Here is a 26,146-nt window from a genome sequence, read left to right on the forward strand (position 1 = left end):
ATCTACATTTATTCATATCCTAAACCTTGGCTAAAGGAAAAGAGGAATAAGTTCATAAGTTCACAAAATAATATGCAACACAAATATTACTAACAAAAGGTGTTAAACTCTGGGATGCTGGAAGGGTCAGCTGTTGCTAGTCTGTACTAATTATATTATGCAAAGGCCCTACTATAATTACAAAACTCTGATATTTATTTTGATTAAATTATTTACAAAGTCCAGCAGATTTTAGTATAAAATAGAGCAACTTTTATTTTTAGACATTGAGTTCAATGTTAAGTTGTAAACAACATCCTGCAGATATTTCTTTTATTTGTTTACCTTATGTGGCATTACAATGTAACTAAGTCTGATTTTAAATTTCCAGGAGTTTCTTATTTTATACCATATAAATAGATTTTGACCTTGAAATGCTGAAAAGTGTTAATTTTCCTTTTTTTTCATTTCCTACCTCCACTCACTGTTGTGCTATTATGAGGTAGGCGTGAACGTGGGTATAGGAAACGTAATGAATGACATTTTACGGAGACATGTAGGCTTATTTCCTGTTTATATCATAAAAAAAATCATACAACTGTATAAACAATTTCCTTGAAAATTATTATTTTGATTTTATTTATAGTGGAATATTTTACTATTGTTATTTTAATTGTTATTCAATATTACTCCTATGAACTGATTTTATCTTGTTACCCACTATTTTTTTATATCTGAAATGCATGTACCAAGTAAGGAACACGTCAGTTGTTTTCTATTGGTTCTGGTAATTGTTTTAAGTGTAGGCTAAAAGAGGGACGAAAGATACCAAAGGGACAGTCAAACTCATAAATCTAAAACAAACTGACAACGCCAAGGCTAAAAATTAAAAAGAAAAACAGAAAAACAATAGTACACACAACACAACATAGAAAACTAAAGAATAAACAACACATACCCCACCAAAAACTAGGGGTGATCTCAGGTGCTCCGGAAGGATAGGCAGATCCTGCTCCACATGTGGCACCCGTCGTGTTGCTTATGTGATTACAAATCCGGTAAATAGTCTAATTCAGTAGGTCACATTCATGAAAGGGAAGGGGATTGTAGTTACGACGTAAGGAACATATCCAATATCATTTGTGAAACGGTTATTCCATAACAGTCAACCAACTCGTGATGGCGTCTGTAAAATTTACGAAGGGATGATTTCAACTTCACCATTTGGAACTCCTGGTTTAATAGCTTCCTTGTGAGCAGTAACCCTCTATCAAGAAAATCATGATAGGAAATGCAAGCACGGGAATATCGTATCAATTGGGAGATATATACACCTTATGCAGGTGCTGCTGGAATGTTGCTACTTAGAAATGGAAAGTTCACAATTGGAAAGCTGAAATCATCTCTTTTGTCGTAAAGTTTTGTTTTCAACCGACCCTCATTGTCAATTTCTAGATGTAAGTCAAGATATGAAGCCGACTTAACTGTATCTGTAGTATCCTTTATCTCCAATTCGATGGGATAGATGAGTTCCACATAGTCACCAAATTTTGCATTGTTTAGTGAAAGAACGTCATCTATATAGCGAAATGTAGAGTTAAAGGATATTGCTAACTTCTTATCTTTCTTCCTAAGAAGTTCCTGCATGAAGTCATCCTCATAATAATAAAGAAACAAGTCGGCAAGTAGAGGGGCACAGTTTGTTCCCATTGGGATGCCGACAGTCTGTTGAAAAACATGTCCTCCGAACCTAACAAATATGTTGTCAATCAAGAAATCAAGCATCTTGATAATATCGGTTTCAGAGAATTTTTTGTTTGAATCAGAATGATTCTTTACAAAGTAGGATTTATCCCTCTCTAAGACAAGATACTTGTACCTACGTTGGCCAATCTTTTTTATGAAGTAAAGTAATACCAACTCTTTCAATTTGTCTTTTAGTTTGGAATGTGGAATACTTGTGTAAAGAGTAGAAAAGTCAAATGTTTTAATACTGTTACAAGATGAAAGAAGTTAGATTGAATGTACTCTAAAAGATCTTTGGAATTTTTAAGTATCCACATCTGATTCACGCTGCCTCTAGAATAGGCAGTTTCACAATAACTTTCAAGCCCGTCTTTGATTGCTGATAAAATAGATGTTAATAATTTAGAAAGAGGTTTCATGGAGCACTTGGAAGACCCAGCAATATACCGTTGTTTGTAAGGACACTTATGTAGTTTAGGTATCCAATACAGTGATGGGAGATCCAGTTCTTCATCTTTGGTTGAAATACCAAAGGAACAAAGAACAGACCTATGATTATCCAGGATTTCCTCTTTGGTAAGTGTCGTGAGGGTATATGTTGAGTTTCCAAGTGAATTGTCTATACCTAATTTGTTTATCAAGCAATTAATGTAATGACTTTTACAGACAAAAACGATGTTATTTGGGGCTTGTCTGCGGGGACAACAACATATTTATCATGGAGGTCAGATAGGTGTTTAGCAACATTAGGGTCTTTAAAGATTGACGTAGCATGGGCATTGATAGACCCATTCAGTTTCTTAATTCTGATTTGTATTAACGACCTCACTGCCTTAATCCATTCGGATAGAGTGTCTACATCTTCCTTCTCGCGCTTAGCCCATTGCCTGGCATAATCCTCTACTGAATCCATCAAAATTTTAAAGTATTTCCAATTGATGGATTTAGGCTAAATTTAATTTTTTCAGGGTTTTTTACTTCCCTTTTTGAAATTATATTGGAGTTTTGAAAATTTTGTAGTACTTTTTAGCTCACCTGGCCCGAAGGGCCAAGTGAGTTTTTATCACCACTTGGCGTCCGTCGTCGTCCGTTGTTGTGGTCGTAAACTTTTTACATTTTGAACTTCTTCTAGAGAACCACTGAATGGAATAAAACCAAACATGGCATGAATGTTCCTTATGAGGTGCTGAACAAGTGTTGTTACTTTGTAGCCAATCCATCATCCAAGATGGCCGCCAGCGGGGGACTTAGTTTAACATAGGACCCTATGGGAAATGCATACAAATGACTTCTTTTAGAGAACCACTGAATGGAATGAAACCAAACATGGCATGAATGTTCCTTATGAGGTGCTGCCCAAGTGTTGTTACTATGTAGCAGATCCATCATCCAAGATGGCCGCCAGTGGGGGACTTAGTTTAACATAGGAACCTATGGGAAATGCATACAAATGACTTCTTTTAGAGAACCACTGAATGGAATGACACCCAAACATGGCATGAATGTTCCTTATGAGGTGCTGCCCAAGTGTTGTTACTTTGTAGCAGATCCATCATCCAAGATGGCTGCCAGTGGGGGACTTAGTTTAACATAGGAACCTATGGGAAATGCATACAAATAACTTCTTTTAGAGAACCACTGAATGGAATGAAACCAAACATGGCATGAATGTTCCTTATGAGGTGCTGCCCAAGTGTTGTTACTATGTAGCAGATCCATCATCCAAGACTACCGCCAGCGGGGGACTTAGTTTAACATAGGAACCTATGGGAAATGCATACAAATGACTTCTTTTAGAGAACCACTGAATGGAATGACACCCAAACATGGCATGAATGTTCCTTATGAGATGCTGCCCAAGTGTTGTTACTTTGTAGCAGATCCATCATCCAGGATGGCTGCCAGCGGGGGACTTAGTTTAAAATAGGACCCTATGGGAAATGCATACAAATGACTTCTTTTAGAGAACCTCTGAATGGAATGAAACCAAACATAGCATGAATGTTCCATATGAGGTGCTGACCAAGTGTTGTTACTTTGTAGTCGATCCATTATCCAAGATGGCCGCCAGCGGGGGACTTAGTTTAACATAGGAACCTATGGGAAATGCATACAAATGACTTCTTTTAGAGAACCTCTGAATGGAATGAAACCAAACATAGCATGAATGTTCCTTATGAGGTGCTGACCAAGTGTTGTTACTTTGTAGCCAATCCATTATCCAAGATGGCCACCAGCAGGGGACTTAGTTTAACATAGGACCCTATGGGAAATGCATACAAATGACTTCTTTTAGAGAACCACTGAATATAATGAAACCAAACATAGCATGAATGTTCTTTATGAGGTGCTGCCCAAGTGTTGTTACTTTGTAGCCGATCCATCATCCAAGATGGCCGCCAGCGGGGGGCCTTAGTTTAACATAGGAACCTATGGGAAATGCATACAAATGACTTCTTACAGAAAACCACTGAATGAAATGATACCAAACATGGCATGAATGTTCCTTATGTGGTGCTGACCAAGTGTTGTTACTTTGTAGCTGATACATCATCCAAGATGGCCGCCAGTGGGGACTTAGTTTAACATAGGACCCTATGGGAAATGCATACAAATGACTTCTTTTAGAGAACCACTGAATGAAATGATACCAAACATGGCATGAATGTTCCTTATGAGGTGCTGACCAAGTGTTGTTACTTTGTAGCCAATCCATCATCCAAGATGGCCGCCAGTGGCGGACTTAGTTTAACATAGGACCCTATGGGAAATGCATACAAATGACTTTTTTTAGAGAACCACTGAATGGAATGAAACCAAACAAAGCATGCATGTTCCTTATGAGGTGCTGACCAAGTGTTGTTACTTTGTAGCCGATCCATCATCCAAGATGGCTGCCAGCAGGGGATTTAGTTTAACATAGGACCCTAGGGGAAATGCATACAAATAACTTCTTTTAGAGAACCACTGAATGGAATAAAACCAAACATGGCATGAATGTTCCTTATGAGGTGCTTACCAAGTGTTGTTACTTTGTAGCTGATCCATCATCCAAGATGGCCGCCAGTGGGGGGGGACTTAGTTTAACATAGGACCCTATGGGAAATGCATACAAAAGTCTTCTTATAGAGAACCACTGAATTGAATTAAATCAAACATAGCCTGAATACTCCTTTCCTTATGAGGTTGTGTTGTTACTTTAAGCCAAATTTTATAATTTTTTATATGATTTCAAAAACCCAAGTAGAACCAGGTGAGCGATACAGGCTCTTGAGAGCCTCTAGTTTTCTTTCATCAAGGATGAAACTGAGTTCCAAAAGTGCAATTTTGATTTTCTGTAAACTTTTTAAACTGCATATAATAGAATTAAATAGAACTGATTACATATGCATGATAATTTCTGAACACATAAATATTTTAACATGTTCATTCCTTTCTGCATGTAATGTCATGTTGTAATTTGAATGATGCATTGTATAAAATGTCAATATTCTGCATTGTTTGTCATTGACTGATTTAAGGATTCTAGTTCTAATGACTTAACACCTACAGATCGAACTTAGCGAACTCCCTCAGAAGCTCCTTAACAAGGATTGTCTATACATCAATTTTTAACATCGCTCTCCAGTTCTGAAAAATTCAAAGATGATGGCTTTGTCTAATGTTAAAGAAATGGACAATGCTTAAATATTGATTAGCAATGCAGTCAAACTAATACTTAATGCTTTGACGAAGCTGCATGTTATTTATAAACACTGCTAATACAACCGAAGAAGGAGAAAATTGGTAATCTTTTATATGCAGTGATGCAACAATCCATTATAAATTAGTAATTTGAATGAAGATTAGCAAGGATGATCTAAAGTAATGGCAGCTTGCACACAGCATCTCTCTATGTTACATAATAAGATATCTGTGGAAACACGATCAATGCTTAACTTAATAATTGGTTTAGATTTTGTTTAATACATGGTATACAATATAGATTCCAACACTGCATCAAGTGTGTAGCAATATTTCTCCACTTGAGACAGTTTGATTTTGAAAGTTAGAAATGTGCAGCTTGCAGAGTTTTATAAAATTATCAATATACATTACTTGAGAGGGAAGAAATGAGTTGTAATACACAAGATACATATATATGTTGGAGGAATCTCTTTTTCTTATGAATTTTAAACGATACTGTATCTTAAAAAAGTTTATCTTTCTAGAGATTTGTAGACAGTTGTTACCTCATAAGACATGGTTGCCTTTTTTCAAGATGTCACAATAGGAACTTCAGAAGAAATCAATAAAATTAGATGTCCTAATTAAATTTTGACCAATCAATTCATAAGAAAAGAGTTTTCTCTAGAGAGGAGAAATATATTTCTCACACTGATCTGAAAAATGTGAAAATAGCATTAAAATTAGAGAAATTGACAATGTTCACATGTTATTGTTATATGTTAAGTTGATAAATTACATAAATGTACTTTAAACACTTAATTTTAACCCTATCAATTAAAGTTAGTTGACCTCAGACAACTTCAACTGTTTAATGTATGCACTTTTTATGCACATCATTTTGTCTTGTGAATTTGTCTTCCTGAACTATACATCTTGAATGGAGGTTAATATTCCTTAAACATGTTGTGAATGTTGAAGTAGATATCAGGTATGTATTTTAATTAGAATGAGGATCTCTGTAGATATGAGGTCTAGGTGTTAATCTTTTGAGATCCCTTGCCTATAACCTCTAAGGTAAAGTGAGTCTGAACTAAGCTATTGGTAATGTGTGCTCATTGTGTGTTTTAATTAGAATGGGGGTCTCTGTAGATATGAGGTCTATGTAGTTTATTTATCCTTTGAGATTCTTTAATTGCCTCTAATCTCTAATTTTGTGAGTCTTAACTAAACTAGATGTAGTGTGTGCTGGTCATGTGAGGGTCTCTGCAGATATAAGGTCTAGGTGTTTATCTTTTGAGATCCCATGCCTCTAACCCCTATGGTTGTGAGTCTGAACAAAGCTTAGGTGATAATGTGTGCTTGTCTAACTTTGCAGATTATTATATCTATTATTGGTGGTTCTCTGCTTGAACTCTGGCTCCTTGCATGAAATTAAAAGATGCTTTTGAATCAGGTGTTGGAACTCCAACAAACAAACAATCAAACAAACTTTACAAAATAATTCTTTTCTCTAAATAAATTAAGAACTTAAAATAAGATAATGAAAAAATACAAGTTGTAATCAGATACATACAGTACCAGGAGTCCAGGTGTACACTTCGCTATACTAAATCTTGTGGCAAATAGCTAGAACTCAACCTTTTCAATAATTAAGTAGCACACTTGCCTGTTATCAAAGGAAATTTGAATACAGGTTGTTGTAAAATTTGAAGAACTTTGAAAGTGATCATATGATAAGGTCGAAGTGTCACAAAATGTTTAGAGTCAAATTTTCAAAGGCAGTTACCGTATATATGCAAGAGCAATTAATGTAACTGTATTCAATGCAGTTATGTTTTATTTCACCAGATATTTTAATCTAGTGATATCAAAATGAAAGGAATTGTATGAATTCAGGTTTCTATTTTTTGAGAGGCTTTTAAGCTACAATTCTATCTGGAAATATAATCTTCATCTTTAAATTTCATTTTTGATAAGAACATGTATTTAAATAAAATTTCAAAATAGAAATGGGGAATATGTCAAAGAGACAACAACTCAACCTGACCAAAGAGCAGAAAAAAGCTGAAGACTGCTATTAGTTCTTCAATGCAGCAAGAAAATCCTGCACCTGGAGGTAGGCCTCAGGTTGCCCCTAAATAAAAATGTGTACAAGTTCCGTGAAAATGAATGAACTGAGATGTCTTTTGTGGATTTCTTTGCCTGCAACCCCCCCCCCCCCCCCCCCCCTATGAAGTTACAGACTGTTTACCAGTTCCATTTCAAATTTTGTCTAATGGGGGTAATGGTTGGCCCTTCTTTAAAAAATCCTTGATGGGCACAATTGGCATGGGCAGCATAATAGTACAGGAAAAAAGAATCCAATAATAGGACAAAGTCCCACAGAATAATGATTTGGTCTATTTTTCTAGTGTTAGTTGGAGATTTTTGAAGTACAAGTTTTGTAGGTATTGGTTATTGAGGTAAAACTGATCAAGGTTCATTGACTACTTGAGTCACATACACATTCATTATCTACATGTAATCTTTCACATGTAAAATGATATAAGAATGCACTAAAGACGTGATGAATAAGGAGTACTTTTGCTGACGATTTCTTCATAGCAGTAATTGTTTTATTTTCATAGATTACAAACAAAAGTAGTCTATGTCTTTTATAAATCAGTATTTATGAAAAAAGCATCTGGAATTATCATTTTATGTTTCATTTGCTGTAATAACAAAAAGAATTATTATTTTAGATAGACATTGATTTAAGCTAACAGGTTTAAAAGGTAGTTGTCATTTTGCAGGAGAAGAAAGTGTTGATTCAAATTGTATAGTGATTGATAGAAACAGAATAGACAGTAGCCAAATTGTTACTGTAGACATTTAATCAACACTTTACATTATACTTTTTTGTTCTGACACAATTCAAGATTTCCATTTTGTAAGGTAAATGATTGGTTGAAATTATGCGGAAATCAAACGCACCAATCTGTTAAAATTTTGCTTGTTGAAATTGAAGAATTACTGGGATTGAACAAGTTTTGTGAGACATTATTGATATGGTGTTTTGACTGGTCTTTGTGTTTATAAATCAATCATAATCCAAATATTGGATGTACCAAGGATTACTATACAAATCATTGAATGTACTTTTATTTCATTGTTAGTTGTCTCTATCTCAGTTTTGATTTTAAAATTCATGTAACTATACACTTGTTCATTAATAAATTTTGGATTGTTAGATTCTTAAGTTGACCCTTTATGGATTTGGCCATATGTTAGTCCTTGCTGTCAAAGGACGTTCAGCTGGGGCAGTTCTTAAAAGTATGGAGGGTCATAAAGGCCATCAAAGAATGGTGGTTACTATCTTCACAGGTTGGATTTGGGGTGAAGGGGTTAAAGAAATGTGGTATGATTGTCAATGAAACCTGTAACCCATTAAATGCAATTCAAAGTTACTGTATGCCAGGCCTTCAATAATGAGCAAAATCCATACTATATACTATATAGTAAGTTATAAAAGGCACCAATAAGACTAAATGTGACACAATTCATACAAGAAAACCAAAAGCCTGGTGTCAGACTTACTAAAGAAAATTTGTGTCTTAATGATTACATCCTTTTTCCTCTGAATATTTTAATGCTGTTATTTCTGTTTCATTGAAAATTGGTATTTGTGAATCTCTAAAGAGATATTATATGAATTTGTAGCGTAAAATGAAATTATACTGACTAGAAAAACTAATGTTTTGAATATTACAAATTGAATGATGATATGATCATATAATTGTATTTTATTTCTAGTTATCACATGATTTGTCAGTATAAGAGCTATACAGTTAAATATATAAGTAGCGACACATTTTCTTAAGATGTTGTTGATTTTTTTTCCAGATTGCATAACAAGTACGATGTGGTAATTGAATTTAATAAGAAGTAAACAAGTTATTACGTCGATAGAACTTAGTAAATGATGGTACAACAATACGACTTTTAAGGAGAATCGTAGGTAAACAAGTAGTGATGTCCATAATTGACTGATCCTGTCAGGTCCCAGAATATTTATCAGGCAAAATCAATTACGTCATTTAAAATAGGGGTAATAAGAACTCTGTTAGAGAACAAAGCTTAATTGCTTCACAGTTAGCTTAAATCAATTAGATGTTGTTGAAGTCGGGAAACAAGAACATCCGCTTCATTATTGCAACGAGGTATGCTACTATTTGTTATTGACCTGTTTCATTTGCAAGTAATTGTAACCCTTTGTAATCTTTAAATATGACCCTTTGTTAACATCAGGTAGAAAATTATCGACAAATAGATACACAACCATATTTGCAGATAACCACAATGTAAATAATATTAAGTAAATATTAAGGACTTGAGTTTATGGGTAAAACACATTATCTTGAAGTGCTTCTTTACTTAAAGGCTGTATCTGCAGGTGGAGTACTTGTATAGGCATGTTTTATAGGTTGATGGTCAGAATATCGTATCTTGGAGAAAATAATATTATGGATATTAATGTACTTATTTTTTTTTCTCGCTTTTACATGTACATGTATCATATATTAACCAATGTATTTTAAACCTGAATTGACATACATGTATAATGCATGAGCTATTGTATTAGAAAACATTAATAACAAATCATTTTATACAAAGAAATAAAAGCTAATTTCATACAAAGAAATTGTTTTTAGTATCTTAAGGATGTATGGGAAGCAGACACCTCTTAAATACAAAAAGGGGAGATAACTTCAGGTATGCAAAAATATTTTTATTTAAATTGCAATACCTGCTGATATAGATTTGAAAATTTAAATGAAATTGTCAATATAGAAGAAAATCATAAAAGAAAAGAAAATACTCATTTGAAAAATAAAATACTGTACAATAAGTATTTATGGCATGCAGTTGTTGGCATGATATGGGTTATGTTCTTCTCATATATTTTATGATAGTATGATACTAAACCCCTAACAGGAAGGATTGTGCCTGATATTCATATGATTAAGACATAATCTTTCAATCAGTTTAATTGAAGTCTGGAGCTGCCATGTCAGTTAACTGTTAGTAGTCTGTTGTTATTTATGTATTGTCATTTTGTTTATTTTCTTTTGTATCAGACTCGGACTTTTCTTGAACTGAATTTTAATGTGCCTATTGTTATGCTTTTACTTTTCTACATTGGTAGAGGTATAGGGGCAGGGTTGAAATCTAACAAACATGTTTAACCTCGCCGCATTTTTGCACCTGTCCCAAGTCAGAAGACTCTGGCCTTTGTTTGTCTTGTATGATTTTTAATTTCAGTTTCTTGTGAATAATTCGGAGTTAAGTATGAGGTCCATCATCACTGAACTAGTATACATATTTTAAGGGGCCAGCTAAAGGACTCCCCTGGGTATGGGAGTTTCTCGCTATATTGAAGACCCATTATTGGCCTTCGGCTGTTGACTGATCTATGGTCGGGTTGTTGTTGTTTGACACATTCCCCGTTTCCTTTTTTAATTTTATATATCGTTAGAGAACCCCTTTGAAAAAAAAGTGAATATGCAATTATTTGCAGCAACCAACAGCAACTTCTATTAACAAGTTCCTGCATTGTATTAAAAATTCTACTTTGTTTCCACTAATATATATTTAGAGGCTTTCGTTATCATTGTTACATTTGCCATAAAGCTAATTTCTGTAGTTATATTTTCTTTTTAACTAATTCATTTGGAAAAAGTATTAAAGTTAATTAATTTTCATTTGTTTCATGGACAATTTAAAAAAGAAAATTGAATTGTAATGTAAATTATTTTCAGATTTACCACGCAGACTCTTCAGTTACGAGGTATTTTGTATGAGTGGGGGAATTCTTACCACAATTATCATGTGCAACTAATGTTGATGCTAATTGCAAATTTTTCCGTGACAAATCTTGCATGGGCAATTGTGCATTATCTGACCAGACAGGATATATCTACATGTATTTACACATTATTCCTTTTTAAGATAAGACTTTAGATGTGACATGTACATCATGTAAAAATCACGCGACAATTTTAATGAAGAGTAATAAAGTAGGAGTGATGCAACACCCCTGTATAACATGATATGCATCTTATAAAACATTGTACATTTCCGAACCTTACACGGAAATGAAATTGCATTAATCCTCAAATCATACGTTTATAATCTAATTAATCTCATATTTCAAGGAAAATGATGAATATAAAGTTTGGTCCATTTGTAACAATTGTTTTAGGAAAGAGGGGATACTTGACTCGATGAGAGGATATCCTTTTGTACTTTAAATAGGTCCATTCATTTAAATTGTAATTTCACAATGAGCGGAAGAGGAAAAGGAAACATTGAAAAAGTGGATTCTCAAAAAATAGGTCGGGTCAGCAGTATGATGAAAAAAACTTTCAAGCTCGTTATACGGATGTGAAAATAAAATTATCAGATATAGTTCTTTTTCTAAATGGTACCAAATGTTACAAACTAATTTTGGTTTCACATAGGAATCAACTACTTCCTTTGAATTGTTATATATATATGAGTCTTACTTATATGAAAATATAGATATAAAGCAAAAAAAGGAAATGTTGAATGATTGCCAATTGGAAAAAATGCGTTTTCACCCACAAAAGCCAAAGATCAAGGGTGTTAACAACAACAATTAACCATACAGCCTTCAACACAGAGCAAAACTCTTACTGTTAAAGTAACTTTAAAAGGTCAGTGCATAACAAATTGTGAATCTAATTAAAGAAAAAATCAACAGCCTAATTTATACTAAAACAATTATAGGAGACAGCAGATAGAGACATGGTAAACATCTAGAGACAGCAACACCACAACAGAAGTAAAGCAGATATTGTTCAAGTTCTGTTAGTATATTCTTTCATGAATTGTATTTACCCTGACCATAAGATACTGCTTAATTTTACTTCCGGAGTCTGATTTTCTCAAATTTGATGTTACATATATAGGAATTATGTGTGTTAAAAAAAGCAGCTGGATCAGAATTTGCGTTTAGAGAAGGAAGAATCTGAAGGATAAGATTAGTAGTATCAGAGGAGGTTTAACTAAGTTAAAAATGATATGAGATATTATCTTAGGATGGTTCTCCTGAGTGAGAGATAATTAGACATCCTATCTGAGGATGTCTGAATTCCAAGTCATGCATAATAAGTTGGACGATTCTTGCAATTTGAAAAGATTCAAAATAATTTAAAGTTCTCTGAAAAAGATTAGATACTGTTCTGCTATCAGACACAGGGGGCGGAAATTTACTGAAAACCATGCATGTATGCTGTCTTTCCCAGGGGGGTTGGAAACTACTTTTAAAAAAAAAAACTATCTGTGTGTAGTCCTACCCAGGGGGTTTGAAAATCACTCAAGCTATCTCAACCAGGAGGTTTAGACAGACAGGAGTAGCTCAGTCAAAAGCAACCATGCAAATTTTAATCAATTGCAGAATGTAAAAAAATTATCTTGCCAACTTCAAAGGAAATCCATAAATCATAATTACAATAACAACAAAAGCTCATAACTTTTAAAATTTCAATGAAATTAAAAAATAGAAAAAATCAGGAACATTATGCTTACAACTATTTAAGTATTTCTCAATCGTCATTGAACATGTAAACTGTGGAATTTACTCTAAGTTATATAATATACAAGTACCGATTCTGTCTTAAAAGAATTTAACTTTCAAGTAGTGTTTTTGTATCGCAATGGAGCATCTTCATAATACTTGGTATTTTTATAGCATTTCTTTGTAAATCACAAGTGTTTGTTTGTGTTTGAATATTAGAGGAATTTAGAAAATTTGTTAATTAGGTCTCAAAAATGATCGTAAAAATTTAAATTATCAAAAAAGATATAGGTTCTGTTGAGCTATGATTTAATTTAGGTAATACACATTCTTCTGAAAGAAGAATATTAACCTTTTTTTGAAGGACAGGAATAAGGCACTGACCTTTTGTCTTCTGGGGGTATGGGAGGTTTTTTTTGTTGATATTTTTTTTTCAACATCTTCTGAGAAAAAAATGTAATTATTACCGGTAATTTCAAAGGGGAAGTGAAGAAAATGTTTGTTTCCTTTGAAAATTTATAATACAATTCAAGTTGAGTTTTAAAACAATGTTGTGTGCTTTATGTTACCTCATTTTTTTATTAATGTAAAGAAATGTCCTAAAAAGACTGGCCTAGTCTGTTCCACACTTAATATGAATGGCTTTGCCTAGCATTAGCAAATGCTAATTTTAAAGAAAATATTATGGTGAATTAGTGATATGTGGCTTGGATTATGAATCTTGATGCCCTATTTTTAAACTTTAGATTCATTAAAGATGAATTAAAAGATAAAGAAAACAATCAATCTTTTCTATAGGTTCAAAAGAAATAGCACCAAGGAACATTTTAATTTGAACATGAACTAAATAGCCACAACTTTTGAAATTTAATCAAATTAACCACAAGTCACCTCACCCTTCTTAAGAATTTGAGAACTTTGATTGTTCGCCTTCATTCAACAGTGTTTTATTTGAAAATTATATTAACTTTATTGGAAATAAATTAAAGATCAATCTCTTACATTATACAATACAAGGGAGATAATACCCTTTAAAGGGATTTAGAAAGCTTTTAATTGGTTGAAAAATTGTTTATTTATTATTTATTTCTTATCTTAAATAGCCATCAAGATATCAAGAGGTGTCCTTTGTATTGTCAAAATTAGTTTACTTTAAACATTGTATTATTGCTTGTATTTGATGTCCACTATGGCCAATTCCTTTGATCTGACCTAATTAAGATAACAATAAAAAACAACATACAACCACATAGATAATGTCCAGTTTTACATCTAGCCAGTGGTCATTTTAAATGTTGATCCCTGATTTATTACCTACGTAAATGTATTTAATTATCTATATGAGTTGAATGGCTTGATAAGAACATTAAGGCAGTATGACAAGGTACTTACTGGCTAATTATTACTTGTCAATGGTATATTTTGTCCACAAAATTTGGTCTTACAAACCTCATTTTTCTACCACAATGATATTTGTTACATAATGATCTACTAATTATCATATAACTGTCTCATAATGGGGTTAGGTAAAAAGGGTATATCAATTAAGGGTGGGTAAAGCTTGTTGAAGATTGCTTAGTACAGATGTATGTCTAAGTGCATCCTGATGTTCCAAACCACATCAGAAGTAAATAACTAAGGAGCCTGGGATCCTTCATAGTTATAACTTAGAATCAGAAATATGTCAAAATGTTTCAAATTATTTGGAATCTATAAGGTTAGATTTTTTCTCATCTACAATTGTTCCCCACCTCTAGAGAGTAGTTATTATTATGGTATACTAATTTTCATTACTAAAACCAAATGCTAGAAGAAAAATGTCTAGGTTGAAGAAATGGTAAAAATAAAAACAGCAAAAAGTGGAAACTGTTAACACATTATAGTAATACCAATGGTATAAATTACCCACAATTCTGGGGCACAGTACCCCTCATACAATATCAGTTTTATAATCCAACCTTTACTGTAAACTGCGGTCTACAGAAAATTCAAATATGTCAGGACAATCGTCATTGATTATGATGTTAAAAGTTTTATGAATATGTAAATATTTCTTTGTACCAAATTGGCTAATCTCTTTGAAATGTGCTTTCATCGTGGGACTAATTCATATATAAATAGATATTGGTCCAGACGACAGATATAATAGGTTTTTAGCTGTTAAAGTAAAAACAGCTATAACATTGTGTTTGCGGTTTTTATAATAAATTTGTTTGATAATCGAAGTTCCAAAACATCCCTAAATCACTTTCACAATTTCATCATGACACGGTCTAGAAAACAGTCGGCAGGTGAGATTCTTTTATAATATCCGTAATGAAAGATAGAAATACTGTTTTAAGCGAAAGGTTAGTTCATTAACTTGTATCTCTGTGTCTATATTTATTTCTCCCTTGCAACCTAAATATTTAGCCGAATTATGTACCGTATTACCGTATGCTTGGGATCCCAAGTAAATAAAAATATCTGCGTAAATGCATCTCATTCTAAATTTAGTTGTTTGTGGCGAACACAGTGAAGTCTGGCACGACCTCTGAAAATAAAAAAAAATAAAAAACAGATAGTATGAAAGGACAATTAAAAATCGCTGGTAAAAGTAGAACTTTTCGTTTGAAAAATATACTGGTTAGGTGAGCAATTGTGATCTGTCTCGTCTCACTTTGCGTCCGTCTGTCCGCCCGTCTATCTGTAGATTGTTGTCAGATGTGGATTAAGGCTGTTTCAGCTTTAAACTTGAATTCCTCTCTTTTTTTAACACACAATAGTTCGAGCTATCTACATTTCACCCCTTAAGAAGAATATTTCAATAATTTTACCTAAAAAAAACCTCCAAAAATTTTTCGCCTCGCTGCGCTCAGCGAAAATTAAAATTTGCGCCCCCCCCTAACTGAAAATCCTGGATCCGCCCCTGTACACGTACACAAAAACATGGAAGTTACATCACATCCTCCCTCTCCACTTCAAGATAAAAGGTTGAACTTAGTTTAACATGGAACAGTTCTATTACATTATGTTTGCATATGCAAGTGTTCTATTTAGAAAACAAAATGATTTATTTAATAGATGAATTTGCAGGCGTTTCTCTTAAATATAACCTAAAACTTGACATATCTCTTGTTACCCTTATCATGGGTTTTAGATTGCATGAAAAATAATAAATCCCTTTATTAAAAAAGATCCATCAACTCCTGACTAAACACAAACCACTTCTCCCAACACAAATAAAATTAGCTTTTACATCAAATTCTGGTCACATATCTCTTTTGTTCAGTCTAAACACTGGTAAGATTACACTGATTAAATTAAACAGAAATAATTGATAGAAAACAAGTTTCTTTTTGTTGTGTAAACAGGCCATGATCTTCTCTTTTTGTTGTATAGACAGACCATCATCTTGTAAATTACATTCAGTTTATCAAAGTAAATAATAGAATTGTCCAATGCAGATCAGTTTCTGTACCTTTTATGTGATTAATTTCTCAAGGACCACTTCATATTACTTTTGAGATAGATTTTTAGCTGATGTTGCAAAAATTGTCTTTGCTAAATTATTTTTAAAGAAAAATACTGTTAAGATTCAGAAATGTTTGCATGCATTATTGTATTTTCAAAAAATGCTGCATATAGAAGAATATTCCAATTATTATGTGTACATTTCATCTAAACTTGTTGATTGGAGAGTCTTTCTAGATAATGATTTGAAACAATTGTCAGTTTACATTTGTCATCAAGTTTTTGCTGGACTGGGTAACACCATGCAAGTTTTACCTCCCTAATAATTACTGTCCTTTCAAGGTTCATTTAACACGGAATCTATAAGCATGTATTTTTAAAACTTAAAATAAGGGACAAGATACATTTGCAGAAATAAAAAAAAACATATGTCATACCAAACAGACTAATTGAAGAAAGATTCTAGTCTTCAAAACACTACTGAGAATAGTAAAGGTTAAGCAACAGCAGTGGCGGATCCAGGGGGGGGGGGGGGTCCGGGGGTTGGAACCCCCCTTATTTTTGGCCGATCAATGCATTTGAATGGGGACATATAGTTGGACCCCCCCCCCCTTTTTGAAATGGCTGGATCTGCCACTGAACAGAAACACCAACTAGCTAGACTGGGAGTAATATAAGGTACTCTAGAAGGGTAAACAGTTCCTACCCCACAATAACATTTTTTCTTGATGACATATATTGAACAAAAAATATACAAATTCTTCAATTTCCCTTTACCCATATAATTCTATGATCATCGTAGCAGTTACCTGGCACTTAAACACCTCACTTAGTTATTAACATTTTACTGCTGTAAATAGACAATATATCAAAGCTATTTTAAGACAAACCGAAGTCTATAATGTTTTTTTATTCCCAGAAAGTAAAAGCCTCGTACTCTTGACATTTGAACCAGACATAAAACTATGTATTATCTTTCTTCATTGTCTGGAATATAGATTCTATTATCCCCTTTGGACAAACATTAACTGTTTACTTTAATTACGAAAATGGATTGAATCCCTTTTTTGGATCAACAAACAATTAATATTGCCATTATTACAGTTATAAAACATTATGAACCTGTTTGATAATAGTAATAACTAAACATATCAATATCCAGAGTATATACTTATAAACATCTGACACCTGGATTTAATGTGTTATGTCCACTTGTTAAATAGCCAGTGGTCATTGCTCTGGACATAAAAACATGGACACAAGGCCTTCACAACATAAACTTTCTATTTCTTTGTGGAGACAAAAAGATAAACTATATTTTTATTATCAAAGCTTTTTCTGATCATTTACAAGATATTTTTGACACTCGATAGATAAAAACAGGGTGTATAAAGAATATTCTGTTGAAAATAATATGCAATTTGTCAAAGAGACATGTTTTCAAGTACTGAAGTTTTTGTCATTTTTTTTGCTTGAACATGTATAAATAATAAAAATGATTATGATATAATAAATTAAACAAACTTTGTTTATGTTATATAAACAAGTGTGTTAGCTGTTATCTTTGATATTTCTTTCTTTTAAGTATGATGGATAACCTAAATTATACTAATTTTATACCGATTATTTCAGCACACACACACACAAAGGGAAAGACAACACCCTGATCAATATAGTGATAGGACATTTCACTTGGGTGCAAACTTTTTCATTTCAATTTTTAATATTAAAGAAAAGTTGTGATAGGATATCTCACTTGGGTACAAGTTTTTTTTTCATTTAACTTTTTAATATAACCACAAAGGCTACGCCAGGAGCTGGACTTTTAAAAGTCTATGTACTTTACCATATATGTAGCTCCATTGGGGAGGCGGAGGATTTTCTAAGTTTGTACAATCACTTTTGCTAACAAAGCAGTGATTTCAACCATGTTTTTTAGCAGGCCTAACTCTCCCACTAGTATGGCAGTGATTTCAGTTAATATAGTCTAAGCACTAAAACCTTTATTGGTACCATAGATTTATATCCCCCATAGGTCTAACATCCCCTATTTTTCATAAATATTTTCTAATCTTTAGTTGTATATCAGAGTCTCCTCAGGAGAATATTTTTTGCCGATTCTATTGTAATCTAAAATTTATGTTTTATACAAACATTTGTTTTCAAGTGCTGTCTTAATTGGAATTATTTTTCAGAGTGATTTTCTTTTATTTGATTAATTATTGAAGAAACAATTACTTCTAACCCACTGCTTTCATTTTGTTAAGTGCTCTGAAAGTCAATCAGAAATGTTACAATGAAAATAATCTGAAGAGATTTCCCCCTGACATTTATAGCCATATATGAGGGATGGTAGGAGGGGTCCTGATCCTGAAATCCCGGGGTTAAAAAAAAAAAGAATTCCCGTATCCCGAAAGGGTCAATCCTGAAATCCCGAGCTTAAAAACAGCCGATCTTGGAGTCCCAATAAAGGTCATATCCCCCCTAATATATGCATGCACATTGATTTTTTTCAATATACCTTGAAACTTTATACATTGCATTTTCTATTGCAACTTTCCTCCAAAATGATTGATTTACTCCGTTTCTGTTGAAAAGTTGATTATGCATGATAAGCATCTTCTGAAAAAACAAATTCAAAAATTTTATTTTGATTGCCATTTTTACCTTGTGAACCACTTTTAAGTTGATAAAAATATATTTTGTAGAAATATGCTTGTATTAATTTTGTTCAAGGGAGATAAGTAAAAGATTGGGGAAAAGATAATCAAATAGAAGAAAGTGAGGTTTTATGAAGAAGTATAAAGTCGAGGAAATTAATAAAAAGGAGGTGAAATAGAACTTAAGGTAACAAAAGGAGGGGGGGGGAGAGTTGTAAAGAGCATGGCTGAAAGGGAGATATTGATCTGTGAATAGCTGCACACTGAAAGCTACACACACAAAACATGCAGACTATAATCTATAATTATTATTTTGCATGAACCTTGTTAAAAACTTTAAAGAGAAATTAAGATATATAAAACAGGTCTCAAATGTGTTATTTTTTTATATCAAATGAGATTTAAAGACCCGTTCAAGATTTGAAATTCTGATATTCTTGTTTCATAGTCAAAGATTGAGTTCTACTATTTGCAGTAGTTTTAACTTTTAATCTTCTAAAATTATCTTGAAGATGAAAAAAAATGTATTCATTGCATGAAATTTAGGATAAAATAAAGTTTTGGCGAATTTCAGGTCAAGGGTTAAGGTTAGAAGACCACAAAACAAATAAATCATTGGTACAAGAACTTTGATGTAATCCAATTTAAGATTCCATTCATGTTCTTGCATATCATTTCAAAATACTAAGTTACTAAGACTTTGAGAAATGATATATATAAATCCCCACGACTTTCTATTTTGAATTCATGTGTCTTGATTGTGAATACTAACAACTTTGTACCAAGGATATCAATGTTAATTTTATTAAATGTGATTTTTACGTGTATTTTTGTGTGTCGAACACCAATAGTAGTAGGTGGACTAGCAATGAAGATGTGTCATATCAAACCAAAACAACTATAAATGTGTAAAGAAATAAAATGTCTATATATGGTTCATAGACTCGTGTTTATAGTGATGTTAATATCAAAACTTTATGATGTGTACTATAGTAGGTTTTTTTTATATCCTTTATGAAAAAGTTATTCAGTTCATTTTCTAAAGCCACAGTAAGAAAACACATGTCTTGGTTAAAATTATACAAAATTATAAAAATATACTAAAGTGTTATCCTGTCACTTATTTATGATAATTTACATGTTGTGAGAAGTGACGCCAAAATATCAGACAAAAACATATTTTATATGCATTAATTGGTTAAAATCAATTAGAAACACCCAATGTATTAGTTTAAGAATTTTTTTTAATAAATGTATATAAACATGAAATTTAATTATCCCGCCTCTACATAAGATTGTGTAAATGGTATTATGTTTTCTGGTCTGAAAGTCTGTCACTGTATTCTTTCTTCTATCCTGTAATATACTAAATTTTTTGGTCAAGTTAGTTTTCAAACTTGAAACATGATTTATTGAATCTGATGTTCAGTGGCTGTTATAGTTTCGGTTTGTGCCCTTTGAACTTAAGGACGCTTAACTATGGCAACAGAATATATATGCATGCTTGAAAATTCTTTCTGTGATTGGACAAAATGCTGTCATGGTGGGTGATTTGGTTGTGTTTAAAAAAACGTCTCGTTAATTATATTGTGATGGAAAGAAAATGAAAAACTATAAATATTTCAACTTGATCTTACAAAGATTTATATTTTTATTAAAATAATTGTTTCTCCAATAGCTCTTTGCATCCATGACAGCTGTGTTCGGGACAATTATATGTAAACTTTGTTGTACGAACGTACATGACTTTTAGAACGCACCTACGCATGTGAGATTTCCCCATGGTTTTGGTGAATATACTCAAATATTTAAATACGTCGGATATCTTTTTTAAAGATAGTTCTTGTTTGTTGATGTGGTTTATAAGTGCTCGTTTCTTGTTTTTGTAAAGATTAGACCTTTGGTTTTCCTATTGGAATGGTTTTACACTAGTCTTTTTTATGGCCCTTTATAGCTTGCTGCTGGACCGTGAGCCTTAGAGACTGTACCTATAATGGTTTACTTTTATAAATTGTGACTTGAATGGACAGTTGTGCCAATGAGACAACTCCCCATCCATGTTACAATTTATAAAAGTAAACCATAATAGGTTAAGATACAGCCTTCAACATGAGGCCTTGGCTCAAACTGAACAACAAGCTATAAAGGCAAAAATTACAAGTGTTAAACCATTCAAACAGGAAAACTATGGGTCTAATCTATATAAAAACAAAAAATTAAAAACACTTATGAGTCACATAAACAGACAACAACCACTGAACATCAGATTCCTGACTTATTTCAATTTTTTTTAATGTTATCTTACCCAAACAACTATCCTGCATTTTCTGCTGCAGTCATACTCAACACTCAGGCTTTACCTGCTAATAATTAACATGGATGGCTGTTTACAGGCTTGCTCGTGTGTTGTTGTTACTGCAGAGAGTATAGAAAGGTTTATAATGTTTTTAGTCTAAACACTTTAAATGTTTTTATCGTTTGTTATTTCAAACTGCACAGCAAGAAATTGGGTTATTTATTTCTTACTGAACAGAAATAATAAACAATATTTGAAATTTGTATAAACTCTTCAGTTTGTTTTTTGAAACATTGCAGAGAGAAGGGGTGCAAGTGTCAAATGAAAACAAAACAAAGATATAATCAGAATTTATTGTAAAGAATTTAAACCCATCTTGACATACAAAGAAATTAAAAAGGGGGCAATACAGTGACGACAATGGATTAAGTAATCTTGTTGTGGACTAAGAGAATGATTACAGATAGTTAAGTAAGATGTAATCCTTAAAACAGGTGATATTATATTCCTTTTCACTAATTAAGCTGGTTAGTTGGTTGAGTGGACATTTTAAATCTGCTTCGTCAGGATATTGTATTATTTTTCTACTTGCAGGGTGAAGGAGACTCTGAATTAAGCCTGTGGCCATATATGTTCATGTTTACTGGGGGCATGCCATTTTCTGGTATGTTATTTTGAATTTAGGTGTGAAATTCTTTAATTTTTCAAGTGACTGTTTTTAAAGTGTTTTTAAAAATTGACCAAGGATAATTTTGACATTGTAGAGGTCACTTTGACCCTTTATTTTTATTTTTTGTATTTTTTAGGTTTCATTTTATTGAGTTACAAATATACACTTTAATTTATAACTTGTTAGACCAAAAGACCTTAGCTATCAACTCTCTAAATATCGATGAGAGTTCGTCGAATTAAAAATAAAATCAATATTCCCCAAATAACCAATTTTATGACAGAAAGGTCAGTTTTACTTCTTTTTTGGAAGGTGTGGATTCTTTTCTTTTTCTCTTCACATTTTTTCTTCACATGTAAGCTGTTTCAAGAAAAATATAACAAATTATTGTAAAAACAATTTGGTTGTTATTTACACAGTTTAGAGTGCCCAAGCTACCTGACACATTACGTTGGCTTATTAATTCATTGATATTTAGATTATTTTGAACCCTAATTGAACAATGAAATAGGACATTTGAGTTGGAATTGCATTTAGTTTCAAATTAGGTACATTTGTAATATGTCGATCAACTTTTAAATCTGCTCATTTCAATATATGTTAGTTCAAAACATATTTTCTTCTGTGTTAAATCTTAATCTTTGAAAGTTTTGAACTTAGCACATACTGAAAACAAATAGAATGAACATAGAATCATAGAATTAAGAATGGAAATGGAAATATGTCAAAGAGACAACAACCCAACCAAAGAGCAGATTTTATGGTAATCAGTCGGCATTTTTAAAAAACCCAAATATTCACACTATGAGTTGCTAAAACATAATGCATTTATCTTTGTTAAAAACTCTACATTTTATTAAAATCAAGGAGATTTGTGGTTAAACTTGCTCTTATAGATTATTGGAATAGTCATGATTCATTCTGTTGCTTAATATTGTTCAAGATAGCAGTATAAACAACAGTTGAAACTGAGAGGTCACTGAGTGTCTTTCCTCTTGATGCTTCTACACTGTCTAATATCACACTTCACTTCGACCATTACAAGTAAAGTCTGGTACATCATTTCTACAGAAGGTAACTAGTCTGCAAGGTTAGCCACTAGTCCCATGCCCCAGACTAATTCATTCAGACTAGTAAGTTTTTGCAAAACTTTGTTTGGACCAATAAGAAAAATGTCAGGATATTGGTCTTCGGAATAGTAGTTAAAAAAGTTTTTGGCGCAGACTCTGATATCAATTCATCTACCTTTCTGCTTTTCTTTCAGTCAGCACATGGCTTTGTCCCTTCCTGTGGCAAGCTACATGCCTTCTAGGGAAGAATCTCATCTATAGACTTTGGAAACATTGAGTTTTGTTTACATGTACATTAATGTTGCTTTAAAAAAAGCCTGAGCGATATTCTTTCAAAATCTTTTAACAAAATAGTTTTAGAACTTGTTTGACATTTGTTCAACTATTCCCTGTGGTAAATTAGGCCTATTTTAAAGTTTTCAGTGGGAAATAATTCAGGATCAGAAGTATTGTTCATAACAGTAAGAAAAAGCTGAAATATACCACATTGATTTTGTAATAAATATTAAGCATCTTAAAAATAATGGTAACCAGCCGTAGTTTCTTAAGAATTTTTGTTTTCCAAGTGATCAAATATGCAAAATGCCTTTGGCGTAACTTTTACTAATCTTTATAATAATGATGATCCCGTTTTGTTCATCCTTGTCAATATAATGTATATAGTTAAGTAAGTACAAATCTAGCAGATAGAAAACCATATTGTAAGATCCACGCTTAATCCTATCCAATTTGTATTAAACATGTTGGTAAACGTGATTTAATCTTAAAATCCCTCCATTAATTGTCGTACAAAAGACTTTTACACAATATTACAAAATATATATTGTGGATGTTAAATTTCTTTACACTTGGGAATATGTTTAAAGCCAGGTGTAGATCTCATGGAGATTTTATATATGATATATAATAGTTTAATTCTGATTTTTTTGTATTGATTTTTCAAACCAATTATCGCTTCACCACAACTTTACAATAAAATGAGTATTTCTTGGCTAATACTTAAAATTAACAGTTGCATGTAAAATTATATCAATTCATATGGCTGTTTTCTTGTCAAATGTTGGCAAAAATTACAGTGCCGGAACTTTTACCACTTACTGATGTCTGAAATAACACATAATAAACTCCCTAGTATAATTACTGCTTCGGAAATGTTCTTTTGTGTGAGAAAAACTCTCGATTTCTTCAGATGATTTCTCTCTCTGAAAGTTCCGACAGAAATAAAAAAGAGGTTTATTGTTTTGTAATTCAATTACTTGTATTGGAATACCATTCTTGGTTCAATGATGTTTCACTGGTAATCAAATTTATGGAGAGACAGCAAAGAGAAAACTGGATTGAAGTTCTGTAGTTAAATTTAATTTTAGATCAATGTTTGTTATATAGTTGAGAGGTTTTTGAAGTAGAAACTGACAAGAAACATGTTAAAATAAAATTTGATGGAACATTCTAAAGCTTTGAATATGTGAACAAATTTTTAAGAAATAGATGATGATTTCTTGATTATTGTTTTCAATTTCATTTGAGAATGGGTGTTCATAGAGTGAAGAGGGAAATGAATTTGCAATGTCAACCTGACCTGTATAGTTATTAAATTCAAAACCCAAAGATTGATTTAAAATATTGGCATAGAAACCCCAAGGAATAGACATGGGTTAAATAAAAAAAAAAAAAATGAATATTAAATGCAAATTCAAATGGAGTTTGGATGAGATAGCAAAATGAAGGATATTGAGATCTGGGTAGAGTAGAAAATTAAGCCCTGACATGCATGTGGAATGAGCCTTCTTTTCTCAAATGATGGAGGGTAGGAGGGTCCTGATCACAAAATCCCGAGCTTAAAAACACGTAATCTCGAAGTCCCGAAATTCGAAAAAAAAATTCCCGGATCCGGAAAGGGTCAATCCCAAAATCCCGAGCTTAAAAACATCTGATCCCGGAGTCCCGATAAAAGTCCTATCCCCCCCTCTCAAATGATGCTTAAGGAGTCCTTTTCTTCCCTAATGTAACACAATGTTCTAACATGAGTTGCACATAACATACTCATAACGAAGAATGGAGCAGGCCCCATGTTGGTGTCACAAAATTATACCTCAATTTATCTTCAAATCTACCTGGATTCTGTATACAGTTGGAATTGCTTAGAGTGACATGTTTATTAAAATAATGTATAAACATAACACTCTGATGAAATGTATGGCAACACAGATCTTGATTAGGAATTGAAATACTGGTAGGAGATCTTACCATCTTGTTTCAATTTTTGTTTGCCAAATGAAAAATTAACATTGAATTCTTATCAAACTTTTTGTCCTGAAAATTAAGATTTTAAGAAATCATGGGAAGTTCTATCAGTGGCCTTGCAAAACAAATGATTGCTAGAATGGATTTTTCTTCTGTAAAATTTTATATATAGCAGATTCCAATGGCCATAAGTGAAACCATGAGCTGTTCAAGGATAAAGTTATATCATGGACTGTCATATGAAAATGAGATCACAGTTCTGTTATCATTCATTCATTGTTTTTGAGGTCAGTATATGGTTGAAATCAGAACACGAGCAACCCTGAAATAGGACTGAAGGCTGATTTACTATACAGATTGTAGGGCCATCCATTCAACACTATATCATTCTGTCTCTGTTGGTATAATATGACGTCATCTAATTATTTAGGAAAGGAGAAAAATGATAAATTTTATAAAGATTTTAAAGTACAGTTATAAATTTGTAAATTGTTGTCAGCTGTCTTGTTGTCATAGATGAATGCATGTATACTAAGACCTCAGATTCAAGGCCTCGAGGCAATTTCTGACAAGTTAACTGGACTATTTTTTCCACAAGATTTAAGTACAGTTTTGTTTGTTTTATTAAAAAAAGATAGTTTACCTTACTGATAGTAAATAGAGACCACTGCATAGGAATATAAAATTTCAACCTTGGATGAATTATGACTTTAACCCTTTATGATGACATCAAAATCATCTAAGTTTTGATAAAGAAACTCTTATCAAAGCAAGTGAATT

The 26,146-nt window shown here is 32.5% G+C and overlaps 1 protein-coding gene across 6 annotated transcripts in view; it reads left to right on the forward strand.

Moving 5' to 3' along the window:
• Nucleotides 1-26,146, forward strand: part of LOC134715124 (semaphorin-1A-like) — an 82,449-nt gene that overhangs the window by 19,505 nt on the left and 36,798 nt on the right. For 2 of the 6 annotated variants that reach the window (XM_063577056.1, XM_063577060.1), the window contains exons 2-3: nt 9,277-9,391; nt 21,977-22,046. The gene's annotated coding sequence lies outside the window, so the exon portion shown is untranslated. The other 4 variants (XM_063577061.1, XM_063577057.1, XM_063577059.1 and 1 more) reach the window with 4 other exon arrangements.

This window comes from Mytilus trossulus, chromosome 4, assembly GCF_036588685.1.
Source record: "Mytilus trossulus isolate FHL-02 chromosome 4, PNRI_Mtr1.1.1.hap1, whole genome shotgun sequence".
NCBI lineage: Eukaryota > Metazoa > Mollusca > Bivalvia > Mytilida > Mytilidae > Mytilus > Mytilus trossulus.